The 15,828-nt window shown below is 42.4% G+C and overlaps 1 protein-coding gene across 6 annotated transcripts in view; it reads left to right on the top strand.

Annotated features, from left to right (window-relative positions):
• Positions 1-15,828, top strand: part of ELF1 (E74 like ETS transcription factor 1) — an 81,139-nt gene that overhangs the window by 15,585 nt on the left and 49,726 nt on the right. The window contains exon 1 of one of the 6 annotated variants that reach the window (XM_025894952.1): positions 3,222-3,323. The exons of 4 other annotated variants lie outside the window; for them this stretch is intronic. The gene's annotated coding sequence lies outside the window, so the exon portion shown is untranslated. Of the gene's footprint in view, positions 1-3,221; positions 3,324-3,861; positions 3,988-15,828 lie in introns of those variants that run through there. One more of the 6 variants, XM_018071213.2, reaches the window with a different exon arrangement.

Below are 15,828 nucleotides of genomic sequence, written 5' to 3'. Positions count from 1 at the left end.
GTGAACTTGTATAGAATATAACAGAAAAATAAAAACCAAGGAGCTTTTAAATTTAATTTTTCTGTTCCCTTCAATACAAAACAATATTTTCTCCTCCCCACCGCCCATCCAAAAATGAAAGCTGAGCACAGTCACAAACCTCCCTCTTGGCTTGTTTTTATGAGACTAAAATGTATGTCTTTCACATGGGGCAGGAAACCTCCAGTGCACATCATTCTGGTCTGTCCTCACATGGCTTCAGAGTCTCATGCTGCCCCTTGTGCAAGAGTGCTGCTGTAGTTGGCTCCTGTGCCTCCTGGTGATGCATCCAGTCCCACCCCATCCCATCCCATCCCATCCTTGCAGACCTATAGGTTTCAAAGCCAGTTACAAAGGAAGGCAGTGATTACCAAACCAGGGTGTAAAAAGAGAAGCAGCTTGCCTGGTGTCATGCTTGAGGCCAGCAGAAGTGAGAGCTACATCCAGATCTCTGCTACCCCAAGCCTGCTTGGCTGCAGTGCTCCCCTTGGGGTATGATTTGGCATGTATTTCTCTGGGAGCTGGAGCCATTGAAAATGTGAAAATTGTAGTATGTATTATTTATTTATTTGTCCAGTCTTAACTTTTCTGCTGCTGGGTTTTACTCTCTGCCACGCTGCTCGGCTGCACAAATATTTGCTCTGGGAAACAGTGAGGGGAGTAGCTCAGTGTGAGGAATATGAGGCTGGGATGGAGTAGAGGGCTAAAGCTGTTTAAATTGGCTTAAGCTGTGCTGTTGGTCAGTGTCTAGCTATGTCTTTTGGGCAAGCAGTGATCTAAGTTTTGTGGAAATACTCATCTCAGCAATGGGCAAGGTCACTTATTCTTCAAGCCAAAATTATAATTATCAAGAAACCTGATGCAGTTCCAGGGATGAACATCTACCTGCATTCTCTCTTGCTAAATATGTTTACATTTAACATATGCTTTTAAGAAAATATGGCTTCCATATTTAGCTTAGAAACAGCAAAATGTTTTCATAGCTTGTGCTCATACATCTCTACTAAATGATTTTTTAATTTAGTCGATTGCCTGGATAAGACTGTGTTGTTTCTTTCCCCTCTAAAACATAACTATTAGACTTCCTTTAATAATTAAAATGGCACTCTCCCTGTGCCAATGTTACAGTTCCTTGTAACTGCTGTGCACCTGGGTCAGATTTCTTCCCTCCACGCCCCATGATTTCCAAAGGGTTTTGCAGCACAAGAAAAAATGCTTTTAGGTGTAAGACTGGATTAGTCTTAAGTTGTTGGAGAGAAGGAATATACATCTGTTGCAAGAGGGGGAAAATATATAGGGACTAAAGTAACAATGCAGTGTTTCCTCCTCGTGTTTTTTTTTCACCTGAGAAATACAAATGAAGACATTTTGATAAAGAGCTGTAGTGAAGATACTTTAGTAATTGATACCTTTAATCAGTAAGTCATAAAAAATGTGCTGCTGCTGCTTTTTCCAGATTTTCCACTAAAGCAGGCTGCAAAAATAAGATAATAAACTACAGCTAATAAAATCGTACGTGGGTAGTTGCTCTTTAAACAATAAACTGGGACCTTATTTTTCCTTAAAGTGCCATGCAGGCATCTTAGGGACTAAATTACTTGAAAGTAACCCCGAAACTTTCTTCTTGATAATTAATATCTCCAACTACTGGCTATGTTTAATGTCCATAAAACAGTGAGTTTTGCTCAGCACATTACTTGTGGGACTACTGTTTAATTATTACTGGGAGCGTTAATGATAGCTGCCCTTAAGCATATTGGATTTATTTCAGTGTGTTTGCTAGAAGTAGTTTCAGGCTTTTACTCAGGTCTTCCCTGCTCATTGGAAGGTTGCCTCTGCTGCTTCCTTGCTTCCCAGTTTCTTGGCCTGCAGTTACACCCTCTCATCTGATGCATGTGCTTGGGTCCTTGTGCCATGCCTTCCCTTACAGCTGGCATGCTGCTTTGGACTCTGCCCTTCTGGGAATTTGTGGAAAACCAGTGCACATGCCACCTGCAAACAGTGTGCACTTCCCCATGCCACAAAACAAGGTTGAAGTAACTCTGTCCTCACCCTCTTCGCCATGTTTTTAAGATTACATGTCCGTCAGGCCTTTTGGAGTGCCCAGTGTGTATGCAGAGCCCATCCCAAGCCTTTACACTGCTGTGGGCTGGGTGGCTTTCAGGGTATTGTTTATTAGGCACAGGGGTTTGTTTAAAGAACGTGAAAAGCATATCAGAAATTTACTGGGGATGCTGAGAACCTTGGCTCTGGCATTGGCTGCCTGTCAGTGCTCCATTGGGAACTGCACTTTAAATTTCCCTGAGCAATTTAGGCCCTCCTGAGTTTCGCTTTTTTTCAGAGCATAACTACTTTGGTGTGAGCAAGATGACATTGGTATAAAATACCAAATGTTCCACAGAAACGTGTTTGTTTATTTCATTTAGAATGAGAGTAAAGGACATAGTCTTAAGCTGCTCCAGGGCAGGTTTAGGTTGGACATAGGGAAGAATTTCTTCACAGAAAGGGTGATTAGATATTGGAATGAGCTGCCACTCCATGGTGGAGTCACCATCCCTGGAGGTATTTTAAGGAAAGACTGGACGTGTCACATAGTGCTGTGGTCTAGTTGACATGGTGGTATTGGGTCAAAGGTGGGACTCGATGATCTCAGAGGTCTTTTCCAACCTAATTGATTCTGTGAATTATTACTCATGAAGGGGAGCGAGTGGGATGTTTCGTAAGGATCCGAGGTGCGGGCAGCGGCAGGCAGCCGGGCGGGACGGCCCGGCCGCGCTGGGCACGCTCCGCACACGAGGGAGCCGCCGGGCCGGGCCCGAGCCGAGCCGAGGCGGGTCCGCAGAGGCGCCGCGGCCCCTGTCGGCGCGGCCGTGCCCTTTTTTCCCGCCACCCACGGCCGGCCGGGGCGGCAGCGCCGGGGCCGCCGCCACTGCGGGCCGGGCCCGGCGGAGCGCCGGCGCCGCCCGCGTGGTCGTGTCGTTCCGAGCCGAGCCGCCCGGCCCCGCGGTGAGTCACCGGCCGGGGCTCGGGCACCACTTCCCTCTCGACAGGAGCCATTTTAGCTGCACGAAGCTGCGGGAGGCCGGGGCGGTGCGCGGGCCCCGCGCCGAGCGTACGTGCTCCCCGGGAGGGACAGTCGGGCGGGGGGGACGCGGCGACCCGGGGCTGCTGGCGGCGGCTCTGCCGCTCGACGTGCGGCCGCGCCCGGGGCAGCGCTCCGCAGCCGTCGGAAGAGCACTGCGGGGAAAAGGGAACTTCTGGCAAAGCGCAGCACCGGGGGGAAAAACCAAAATATAAACTAGACCGTGAGTAAAGGGACGTTTCGGGGCAGCAGCGCGGTAAGCTGCCTGAAGCTGAGCCTGTTGCTGCGGGCAAAGGGCACCCCGGCTGCCACTGTGCTGCTCCGAACAGCGTGCTGCACGAGTGTGGCAGCTGGTTTGTAGTTCTGCTGTGCTTTATAGTTTTGTCGCCTTTGAAGCGTGCGGAGGTGTCAGGCAGGCTGCCGGCCCGAGCCCTCCAGCCGCCGCTCAGCGGACTGGTCAGCAGACGAATTTTGTTTATTCCGAAGCTGCTATTACCTGGGCCCGGTTGGCTTGGAGCAGAGCACGGTACAGAGCGATTAGGGCTAAGTGTTGGCTGTCAGCGCTGCGGCTTTGAGCACCTTTGCTCCACTGCTGTTCGCCCGATGTGGTCCCGAGCGACTTTAAAATGGCAGGCTTGTCATTGCAGAGACAGATCACCCTCTGCGCCCGCGACCTTACACTGAGGTTCTGTTTCTGCCGAAGCAGACTCGTTCAACGGCGGCCGCCGCGGAGTCGTCTTAAAATAGGAGTTAGGTTGTTATGTGGGCAGGTACTCACCTTTTCCTGAAAATGATTAAGAAATGAAAGCAGTGGGGATGGTGTACATGGCAGACCAATTATAAAATGGGCTTAGTGGTACTTTTAACGGGAGAAGAAAATCCTGGAGGTAATTGCGGTGTGTCAAATTGCTTCTTAAACTTTCCGTGGATGAAAACCACCTTTATTCTCCTAATTATGTACTTCTGAACTCTAGCACAGTATTTTGAAAAAGAATTGGTGTTTCCACCTTCTTTGTCGAACAGAAATGTTCTTCTTTAAAAGTTTTGTCTGAGTATATAGCTTTGGACCCTGTATTTCAGTCTTTCACTTGAAAAATCAAATTCGATATCTTCTTACTGAAAATTAAATGACAGGGCACTCGAACTGTTGTGCACAGGGGAATACTTTCCAGGGTCATTTACTGTATGGAGCCTGTATCTGAGAAGTATAATGGAGTCTTGCTTAATACTGTGATTGGTTGCAGGGGAGGTAGAGAGGGAGGCAACCATGAAGTAAATGATCATGTTTTGGGTGAGGCTGTCTCTTGTCTTCAGCCTTTCCGGTGTTCACCCATATCTGCCTTCTGCATCTTACAGTACAGTGTGTTTCCACCATCTTTTTATTTTAAATTTTTCTTTCTAAAAGTGACAAGTTTTGCAAGGGTTTGGGAGATGTATTTGGTGCGTTGTTTCAGGTTGAAAAATCACAGAGGAACTGGTAAAACTACAGAGGAACCACTTGGAAAAAAGTGTTCCGAGTTAGTGATAGAAGTTTTTTCCTGAAAAATTCTTAAACGTATTTGCATCTTTCTTTTTCTCATCATGACATTTATTTTCAGATCTTAGGGTTCCATGCTTGGAACTGGCAGAATATGACCCTCCCTTTCTTTATCTCTTTTCTCCCCTTCTTTCTTCTGCATTGGACCCTGTTGAGACATTCAACCTTAAAAACTTGAGTTTTTAAGTCAGCTCTCAAGCTGCAGATGCTTATCTTGGGCAGACGTCTTTGTGTGCTAATGGGTAAATAGCTGCTGCTACTTTCTCTTGATCAGGGCTTCACGGAGAAGTAGTTCCTCTTTGAAGGCAAAAGCTGCCATGTTCGGGCTCTCTTGCTGCTGTGCAGAAGCATCTGCAGTACAGTGGTGGAGCTAGAAAAAAGTGATTTGAAAGTCCTCCAGGACTTACAGATGACAGCTTGGACAGATCTTCTAGCAGGCAGAGAAGTGGGTTTGAAGTTACAGAGAAACGTTGTTATTTTTTTTTAATTGGTATGCCTGTGTTTGTCTCCCAAAAAAAACCCCCCAAAATAAAGAAATAGTATTTCCTCCTCGCACACCCTAAGGCAGGAGTCTTTCAGTTTGGATTGAGTTTGTGGTTGTTGAGAGATGAGCCGTGGGAGTGATGGTATCTTTAGATGGCAGTTAGCTTGAACATTATTTCCAATCCATGCTTTTATGGAAGTGTCTGTTTTCTAATGCACTCTTTTTTCATTTGTTGAATATTAGAATTGTCAAGTCCGCGGTCTTGGCACTTAGATGAGAAAAATAAAGAAGTAAACGTCCAGATATAAAGAATGTTGTTGGCCTGGTATAGCCTGATATTTCAGTATTGCTGCAAACTCGTACTTCAGTTGTGTGCGTTACTCTTTGGACCCTTTATGTATTAGAAACCCCAAATACATGAGGTGTATAAGAGTACCCTTTTCTCTCTTTCAGCACAGCCATATCCAAGGGAGGGAACTACAGTAGGACTGTGTTTGGTGAGCTGATAGGAAAGACTATTTAAGAAAAATGGAGGATTTCCCTCTGTATCAGAGGAGAAGCTTTGATCTCCAAAACATCTTTCACTTCTTACAAGTGTTAGCAAAAATTTTTCAGCTTTCACTTGTAGACTTCATTGTTTTCACTGATAGTTTTGGTAACTTGCTGGAGTTTGTTGGGTGTGTGAGGAGGAGCAAGGACTTTCCCCCTCTGGGGTGATTCAGCACGGGAGTGGCAGGAGGTGGAGTTCACCTTTCCAGCCTTGGTTACAATCTGCACCATAAGTGCTGAAACTTTGCTACCATATGCCAGTGATTTACTGTGCTTATCATTTTAATGCCACTGATGTGTTTTTAGAGATTATTTGCTTTCTTAAATCTTACTTAAATGTTTCTCCACAGATAAATTAGTTGACAGAGACTATACATACTGCAGTTTTAAGTCTTTTTCTTATCATAAGTCCGCAGCAGCCATGTGAAGGGCTCTAGACATTTTCACTTTCCTGATCCAATGTGATTAATTGTGTAGAGATAAAAACGATTTATTCTTCAATATGGGCCAGTCCTGTGGCAAAGCTTCCCACTCCATCAGTGTTTGTGAAAGGATCCCATTAGATAGGGTCTAAACTTTATGCATTCTTACCTTGATGTGCTTTGGGCCTTAACTACCAACCAGCTATCTTCAGAGGGCTCGAGCTCAGGTCATTTATTTGTCCTTAAAGAGATCACTCATCTTGGGTCACGTGTGACTTCTACTATGTTCAGGCTTGAATGTGAAACTGATAGTAGTTTTGTTAGCCTGGAAAGAACCTCCAATTCTTAAATTTGCATGTAAAAAATATTTCTCTCTGTATTGGGGGAAAGGATATTATGGTTAAGATAATTTGCTAGGATTAGGAATACTAGATGCATAGGTTGGAAACTGTGGGAAAGAGTTGGTTTTAGATGGATTGAATGTCACTGTTTGCTTCTATAATTAGACATTTTAGTCTATTTCTAGAACACCCTATATTTAACTCATCGTCAACATTTCTGTGTGAATATACCAAGTACATTTTTTATTTTGAGGGGAATGTTCTGCACTTCTTGAATGTTACCATTAGTGTACTAATGGTCTCATTGCTTCAATTGTGAGCTCTTTCCACATTTGCTTCACTTTCTTGCGTGGTTGTGGTTTGACTTCATAGGGGGGCTCAGTGTAAATGTCATCCTACACAACACTGAGGTTTAGGATTGGAAGAAAGGGGTGAGCTTGGTTGATTCAAATTGTTATCTGCTGTTGAAAGAAACACGTTTATATGTTGTGACTGCATATATTGTTTTGTCATGCTACATCTTCCTGTAAAGTTACTTGTGTTCTTCATGAGATCTTTTGACAGAGTTAATAAAGCTGACAGGTTAGAAGAAAACTACCTTGCTTTTGTAATCTTCATATCAAGTCACTTCTGCTGTTCTCCACTTCCTGGCTGACTTGATGTTTATCCAGTTTTATGTTGCAGCTAGGGAAAGAAGCAGAAAAATACGATTGTGAAACTACAGTTACAATTTGTGATACCCAGAGCTGACTACTGTTAGAAAATTAATGTTTAACTTGCTCTTTCAACCAGACTCAATTTCAAGTTAAAAGCAAGTTGACAAGGATACTGTTAGTTTTCTCCTCTTTGTACGTGCTACATGTGCTGCACTACATAATTTTGGAGCTAATGAGAACAGTGTCCCAAAGATGCAATGACATGGTTTGTTTTTAGTGGAGGCTATCTTTCCAACCAGAAGATGATCCTCTTAGGAAGCACTTTCATGATGACTGTGTCTTGAAGGCACCAGGGCTTGCACATTGTCTGCTGAAGACAGAATTTGCCTGACATTGCCCTTGGAGGTGGTGTTTACATTATCCACTCCCATTCCCTTGGTACTTTGCTGTTCTGTGCTGTTATTCTCCTCCCTCTCCAGAGTCTCTTTAAACTTACTTACTCTTTGTAGCTATTCAAGCTTTGTCACGACACCTGTAAACTAAGCATACAAGTGAGAGTATTAGCTGTCAAGAAAATAATTATGAAGCTTATGTGCCATGGAGGGCAAAGGGTGGCAGACTGCACACATTCGCTTCCCTGTCTCGCAGTGCCTCTGAGCCAGCTTGTTGAGGGCTCTGTGAGCCCAGGAAAGGACTCCAGGTGTCTTGGTGATGTGCTACTGAGAGTGCTACTGCTGTTTGGTTTTTTTTTTAAAAAAAACCGACCAACTTTTATTTATTTCAAAAAGAGAAAAGAAGGAACTGTAGAGAGGAAGTGCCTATTCGGTTTTTTTTTTCTTTACAAAGTAGTGGTTTAGGCATATGAATGAAAATGAAACTTTCTGTGTTGAGAAATAGTCTGAAGTTTGACTGCTGAGGATAGCTTGTGGCATTTTAAAAAGTACTGGTCCTTTTCTGTGGAAAAAATATTTCTTTTAGTATCAGTTAAAAGCAACAGAGAAATAAGTTGCTTTTGAAGCAACTAAGTGAAATACAATTTTAATTTGTCTGAAAGGGCTGTAATCTGAGCAACCTGATCTAGTTGGGGGTGTCTGGTCAATGTAGGGGAGGTAGACTAGATGACCTTTAAGGGCCCCTTCCAACCAAAACTACTTTATGATTCTGTGATTCTTATATAGAAAGCCATTAATTTAGACCATTTAAAAATGGACCATGGAGGGATTTCCTGAGAAGAAACTAAGAAGAATGTTGGAAAACTTTTGCCAAACTACGAGATAAGAACTTGGACTTGCAGATGTTTTGTTTCACAATAATAGGGATATTTGCAGAAAAGGTTTAATACTTTTGTAGCCACATGGTTAGAAAGGGTACATTTTGTATCCAGATTCTGATATTTGTAATGTTTAGAGCTTCTCTTACAGGTGCCTTGTGTTCAGGTGGACTTAGGAAGCATTTTGTTAATTTGTACTTCCAGACTTCATAAACAGAAAAGCTGTGATGGCATTTATTGATATATGGTAATTTAAAATGTGTGCATTTGAGGGGAGAGATTTTAGAAGTTATTACTATAGTTATTACTACATTACTAGCAAATAGCCAGCTAAGTAAAATAATGCCCTGAGAGAAAAAACCCAGAATCACTGATCCATACGTGCTGCAACATGGCAGGGAAAAAAAAGAAATAAAAAAATTAATGGGAAGTTTTGTGGGTTAATTTTTACTACCTTATATGGGGATCTCTAGATGGGGTGAAATCTCCCCTGTGGGAAGAAAGCAGCTTGCTTTCTGACAGAGACTGGCTTGGGAGAACCTGTTACACTGTCTGTCATGAACAAGCCTGGTATTTACCAGCTAGATGGGAGAATGATGCTAGTGCCTCGATGCTGTCTCTGGTATCTTCACACACCGTGTGTTTACAGAGCTTATGTGCACACTGAAGGTTCCTCAGCCTCACACCAGCTGCCCTTTTTCGCTCCTAAGTGCAGGCAGCGTCTGTAACCTCCATGGTGGCTTGGTGGCACATCCCATTAGGGATGCTTTACGTGGATGTGCCCTGAAGCACAGAAGGGAGTTTTGGGCCAAGCAGGTTTTACTTGGATAATGAACTGTCCTGGAGGTGATGGGTTGTAAATCCTTAAACAGCTCATTTAGCATCTGCCCAGGCCCTTAGCTTGCCCTTAGGTAAGACTCAAGAGTAAGCTGCAGTAGTTGAGGTAAAGTTGCAATTTAAATTCTAGACATACGTTTTTGTGAGCATATAAACTTGCACTGGTCTAATCTAATTTAAAATGTGCCTTTAGTGAAATAGTGAAACAGTCAGAGGTAGGCATGATCATTCCTTGGCAGGAGCACTTATCCAGCTACCTTGGTGCTACTTAAGTACCACCCTTGTTTTTCCTCACTGACAGCATAGGTTGTTTCCTAGTATTTTATTGTCCTCCCCTCAAATCTGCAGTCCAAACTGTGTGAACAACCCCTTCCTTATCTTGTTCAGCCGAGATGAGCCAAGTTGGCAGGTCAGATGTCCACACCACAGTAAGTTGCTAGGCTGGTTGGCTGAACCAGGTTAGGGATTGATTTTTGGAGTGGAGGATCTGTGGAGGTTGTAAGAGCTGGGGTTGAGAAATAAGGGTGATAATGAAGAGGACCATTTTCCATGGCCAAACCTTCAACAAAGTGATAATTATGGTGGTTAACTAACTCTTTTCTACACTCCACATCAAAACTCTGTTAAAAGCTTGTTTTCCAGATGAATTGTCTGAAAACCACAGCTATATGCTTCTGAACGAGAGGAAGAGTGTGTTAACTAATAAATTAGATATTGCCCAAAATTATGTAGAGGCATAAGTCTCAGTAATGTAAAATGGGAGGAAAAGATGTTTGGTTGTTATTTGTTGATCATGTGCAAATAAAAGCTTTTGGTGGAGGGAGAAGCTTGGGCTTTTTTTTTGTTCCTTTTCCTTCTGGAAGGAGAAGGGGAAGGAAACGCAGGGATGAGAACTGCACTGCTGCAGTTTTGAAAGAATGTTAACTTCTTACTTTGTTTAAAAATATTCTAGTTATTCCTGTCTGCCAAATCAGGTTATTGAAATGAAATGATGACCTTTGCTCCGAGCCTTAAACAATCCAAGAGGAAAGTAGGTGTTCGGGAAGATTAAAACTCTGACCTCAGCTAGAAAGTGTTCAGATAGACCTGAAGTTCTAAGGATGCTATATTCTAGTTGAGACAAAAAATGTGAGAATGAGGAAGATTTTTACAAGTTGATTATGGTCAGTTGCTGTGAGCAATGCTGTGATAAATTATTAACTCATTGCACTGTACTGCCTTGTAGTGCAAACAGAATAGCTGGTTATTGTGCTCTGCTTAGTAAGTCAACACTGTAAAAAATTCCTCAGTTATCTGGAAAATGTCTTCTTTGGGGTGTTTATTAAAGGGACATAGTAGAATTAAAAATAATGTTCCCCTCTGTTGTAGCTGGTTAAAACAAATAGAAACCCATCAAGGCAGTTTGTTTCTTGCTGTGTGGGGAGCCTCTATGGTGGTTGTCGATGAGCTCGGTTTCGGTTATGCTCTTCTCTTTTCATAGTTCTTTGGTGAGGTGTGGTCCCTCCTACGTCCCCAGACAGCACACTGTTAGCGAGGCAGTGAGGCTACTAGTTGCAGAGACATGAGACAAGTCAGCTCATAGCTGTTCTGCAGGAAAAGCAGTTTTGTGGAGACCACTCCTCCCGCATTAGCTGTAATTGAGTCAGAAGAATAAATGCAGGGGCAGGCTGTTTGGAGCATGCGGGTGCCTTGCTAGTGCCATGCAGCAGCAGTCCTGAGGAATAAATTTCTGGCTAATTTAATAATGTATAATCAATGTAATAGATATCATTATGCTTGTTAATATAACTTTTTGTATGTGTTATGCTTAGGGCTAGTACAGTAGTAATACACCATGAAAATAAATATAATAATTTTGAAATGTTTGCTGTGATGAAATCTATTGTTCTGTAGCAGGACACAGATGAACTTTCAGGGTTAAAATGAATATCCAACTTGAGAGTAAACTGTTTCTGGACCAGTTACAGCATCTACCACCCTGGTTTTCCCAGGAAAACACTGAATCCTGCCAGTACACGTTGCAAGATATGACCAATGTGACTTAAAAAGTAAGAAGCAGATCTCCAAAATGCTGTTGGCTACATAGGATTGTTGGAATCTGAGATGGAAAATACTTTTTTTTTTTTCAGTTCTCCATTTGCCAATCCAGCAAAACTCAGTAAGTCTCAGATCATGCTGCAAGGCTTTTTTGTTCAGAAAGGCTTATGTACAATCATTACTTTTTTGTATCTGTTTTTTTTAATTTGTTGGCTACTTGGGAGTACTTGTCAAGGGTGGGACATGTGTCTTAAGTGGATGTCAGAAATGCTGCCGAAGTGAGTTTTCTCTTAGTGTCTGATGGGTCCTAGTTTAGGGCTTTCGTTCTGACTTTCAAGGCACGTAGGGGTCAAACACCCAATGACATGCAGGGATGTAGTCTTGTCTTTTGAAGTAGTGGACAGCTGAAGTTCCGTGGAATAACCTAGGTGGTCATAGAGCTCAGATGGGAGCATGTGAAAGCTGTAAACGAAGTGTGATCTATCAGAGGAACCTACTTGCAGAATAGGTTTCTAAGTTAGAAATGAGAATTTAGAGCTCCGTCATTTACAGGAAATTGCAGATCTCTGACTTTGTCTCTACTAACAGTGCCAGTCACCATGTGAAGGCATTTTTATTCTGAACAGTTCTGAGCTGGGGATGGAGAGCAGGTTAGGGTGGAGCACCTCATTTCAGGGAAGCTCCATGAAATCCAATGCAGACTTTTTTACTGCTTTTAAGTTTATATAGAAAATGCTCCTAGACTATAGCAGTACATGATAGCATTAAATTTGCTAACTATCTACTGGTTGATATATTTTCCAACTTAATCACACAAGTGACATGTCTTCCGTTGCTTTAATTGGCCTGCAGAGAACGGTTCAAAATTAGTTTTCCTCAGTTTTATACCACCAGTTGGCCATTGGTGGAGGAAGGATATGAAACCATCTTAATAATTTCTAATCCTACCTGAAAGTATAGTTTTTAGGCTGACTAAGGAGAAGATGTTTTCTGACAGATGATATTACGGGGAAACCTAAGACTGAGCAGAAGACTACTTACAGAGGGGCTGCATATAGCATATTGCTTCACATACAGATACCATAGAAATTATAGCTGTGCTGGAGTTTCTGCTTTTCACTGAAGTTCTACTTTGTCTAGCAGTTGGTTTTTGTGCTTACCATGTGGGTGCAAAATGCTTCTTCAGCATTTCAGTTCAACACTGATAGGTGTGTTACTCTAGGTGTTACTGTTGGACAAACTCTGTAGATCATTTAACCTGTCCCCTTTTCTAGGGGTGGTCCTAGAAAATGCTGATGCCGTATTTGACAGTGGGTTTTTTACTACTGGTTGTGGTTAATTTCTGAAGATTTAAGGGGGAAATCTTAAAGTATTTTGCCTGTTAAGTAAAGTAACTTGGTTTCTTGGCAGTGTACAAGTGTATTTGAGGAAGACCAGACTCTAAAACCTCCAGAGCTGGCTTGCCTGTTGTCCTGGGCCATGCCAGATGAAAATGGGCCACCAGTATTTTATACCCTGCTTTGGTGGCCTTCTGGGGCCACATTTCAGTATGCTTGACATGATTACTGCTGGCTGACTTTCTGTGCGTGGGCTTAATTTACTTCATTTTTTTTTTTTGTTGTTTTTTTTTTCAGAAGGTGTCACAGACTTTCTGCCCCTCATGGGACGCCATAGCCTTGCAGGAGGACACGCGTGCGTGGGGGGCAGACCTGTTTGTGCAGGCAGGAAACACTCGTTGCTGGGTCCTGGTGTCTTCGGCTGTGCTTCCTGTCAGTTAAACCACGAGCTGGGGAGCAGATGCACCCAGAGATGATAACTCTGCTGTCTACCCCAGGCAACCATTGAGTAACCAACTGTCTTCCCAAGAGCATACCCTTGCATCTATGTTTTTGGCTTTGCTGTCCATCCCAACCCCTTCTTAAACACCTGAGAGTAAAGACCAGAAGTTAATTAGTTCAACAGAAAGCAGTACTTGAACTCTTAAAGCATGAATTGTAACCATGAGAGTTAGGATATCACCACAGCGACAACTGAGGTCCACTGTTTCATTTTCCACAGCTTCAAGTGTGGGAGTTTTTATGTGAGTGCGAGAAACGGGCAGATTGGGCATCGAAGTCGTGCAATTCCAGGAATATCTTTTGGAGCAGATAATTGTCACATTACTTGACGTGATGAGTTTTTGTTGTAAAATCTTTTTAATTATTAATTTTTTCATTTCAGTACACTTGTGGATCTCTGTGGTTTTGAGACAGCTCTGGTATTCAGTTAAACAACTTTTTACAAGTGCACAAAAACCCCACATAAATGTAATGTTTTTTAAGTAGATCGCATGGTTTCTGAAGGTATGCACTTTATTATAACATAGCTAGAACTTAAATACGATCTCTCCCAGCATCAGATTTTAGAGAACCAAGTACTTTCCACATCAAAATTATTTTAGAACTGAAACTGCAGATACATTTCAACCTTTTTATCTGATTTGATGCTCTTTTCTTCCTCATATGACAGTGTAGCTCCCAGAATATTGGATTTTTCCCTTAGACTGTGTTCACTGACTAGCCAGCATTGAGTAGAGATGTCTTTGCCGTGTGCAAAAAAAAGTTTCTGTACTATGTACTCTTTAATATAGAGGCTCTCAGCCCGAGGGGGACATTCCTTAGGGTTGGGAAGAGTAGAAAGGTTGTATGGGCAGTGAGATTGGATGGGTAAAGGGGTTTGGAGGGTTTTTTTCTTGTTGTTTGGTTTTTTTCTTTTTTTTCTTCTGGCTTGTCTTGTATTATGAGGCGCTGTGCATCGCACTCTGCACAGGAAGTTCTACACACAGCAGAAAAGCTGCTCTCACAGATGCAGTCACCGCTCATAGCTCTGAGCTCCTGGTCCCCTGTGTTTCTGCAGGGCCAGGAACCAGCACTACAAGGGTAAAACTCTTTCTTTGCCTCTCTGAAAGGCGCTGGCTCTTGCATTTCTAATATAGCTGTGCTTTAAGCCTTTCACAGTGACAGGATGCTTCTGCTGACCTTTTTCCCTTTCGCTTTTGAGCACCGTTTTTCTCAGTACTGTCTTGTTTGAGAGAGGAAAGGTGCAATTGGGCACAACCCCCTGGAGCAAACACGTGGTAAAACCTCCACAAAACTGCCTGATGTCTATGGCATCTTGGAAAAAAGCATAGGTTTGGGGTTTTTTACCCACTCTCACGCCATTCTGATACGAATTCATTGTATCTATGGTCACAGCGAACCACTGAGACTTCACAGGAGATGAAATGTTAGACAACAGAAAAGAAGAAAAAGAAAGGAGGGTGGAGAATAAATTAAAGGATGAATTAGAAACTATGTAAAGCAACCTCTCTCTGCTTTACCTTGTTTATTGTCCTAGTTAATCTTCCACTTTAACTTCAGTTTTCCCTTGTTTTTGTTTGTTTTTGTTTTGGGTTTTGTTTGTTTTTTGTTCCCCCCCCCCTTTTTTTTTTTTTAGTTTTAGTTTTTTTGTGGGGGGTGTTCCACCCCCCACCTCTAATGCCTGATTTAGTTCTGCAAAAGACACAGGAACTTGAATGGTGAAATAAGGAAGAGGTGAGACTTGAATTTCTCTACACCTAGTTCGTGGGAGCTCTAAAAGTTTCCAGAATACCCCAATTCTGTAGATGTTTTTATGTACCACTCATAAATTCTGTGTCAAGTTCATTAGCAGTGAATTCCTGTGTCTCCCAGGAGCAGGTGCGTGCTCATATGAGAGTGACTTGGGCTTCAGAGCGAACACTTCCCCAGACATTACGAAATGAGAAATACTGGCAGGTCCAGACGCTGCTTTCCCTGGAGGGACCTTTGCAGACCCTGCTTCTTTTCCACAACACTCTTAAGAGAAATCTTTTTGCTTTTTTTATTTTGATCTTGTTGGTCTTTAAGTCATGTTTTTCATCACTGTTTGAAACTCCATGGTGGGAATTGTTAGTCTAGCAACAAATCAGGAGATAATTTATATTCTCTTAATAGCCAAGTTTGCTAGTTTGAAATTCCCCAGACGAATAGTCTCCCTTCTTAATCCCACTCCATGCAAATACTTTAGAATACAAAATTTAAGCTATGCTGATTTGTAAAAACAAAAATGTACAAATGGCATGGGAATATTAGCTTCTGTCTTATCCTGCATAGCTGCAAGTTAATGTATTTATTATTGTAATTATGCTTAACATCATGAAACATATACATTTTCAGAATAACCTAAATGAATGTGTTACATTTCAGAGTGCATTAAAATTGGAAGCTTAAGAAGTATTACCTAATTTTTAATTATGGCTTTAGTGAATGTTCTTCTCCACTATAACTGCATAAGCAATCTCTCACCTTGCAGAGGTTTTAAAGGCATGATTTTAGATGCAATATTCTCTGTTTGGTTCTTTACCTAAGATTTTTTCTGCAGACATTTAAATGACTCAGGTCTGTAGCATGTTATGTCCTCAATAGGTGTTCAGTACAGCAGAAATGCCTGTACTCTTCATAGTGTTAATGCTCCTTCTCCAATTTAGGCAGCCTTCAGCACCTCATTGATTTAATACAACAGTAGCTTTTGGGGAAGGGTAATACTGAACAAATAGG

This window comes from Manacus vitellinus, unplaced genomic scaffold, assembly GCF_001715985.3.
Source record: "Manacus vitellinus isolate BGI_N305 unplaced genomic scaffold, ASM171598v3 scaffold_2_pilon, whole genome shotgun sequence".
NCBI classification, from domain to species: domain Eukaryota; kingdom Metazoa; phylum Chordata; class Aves; order Passeriformes; family Pipridae; genus Manacus; species Manacus vitellinus.
The sequence above is the reverse complement of the archived record's forward strand: the minus strand, read 5'-3'. Positions and strand labels throughout refer to the sequence as shown.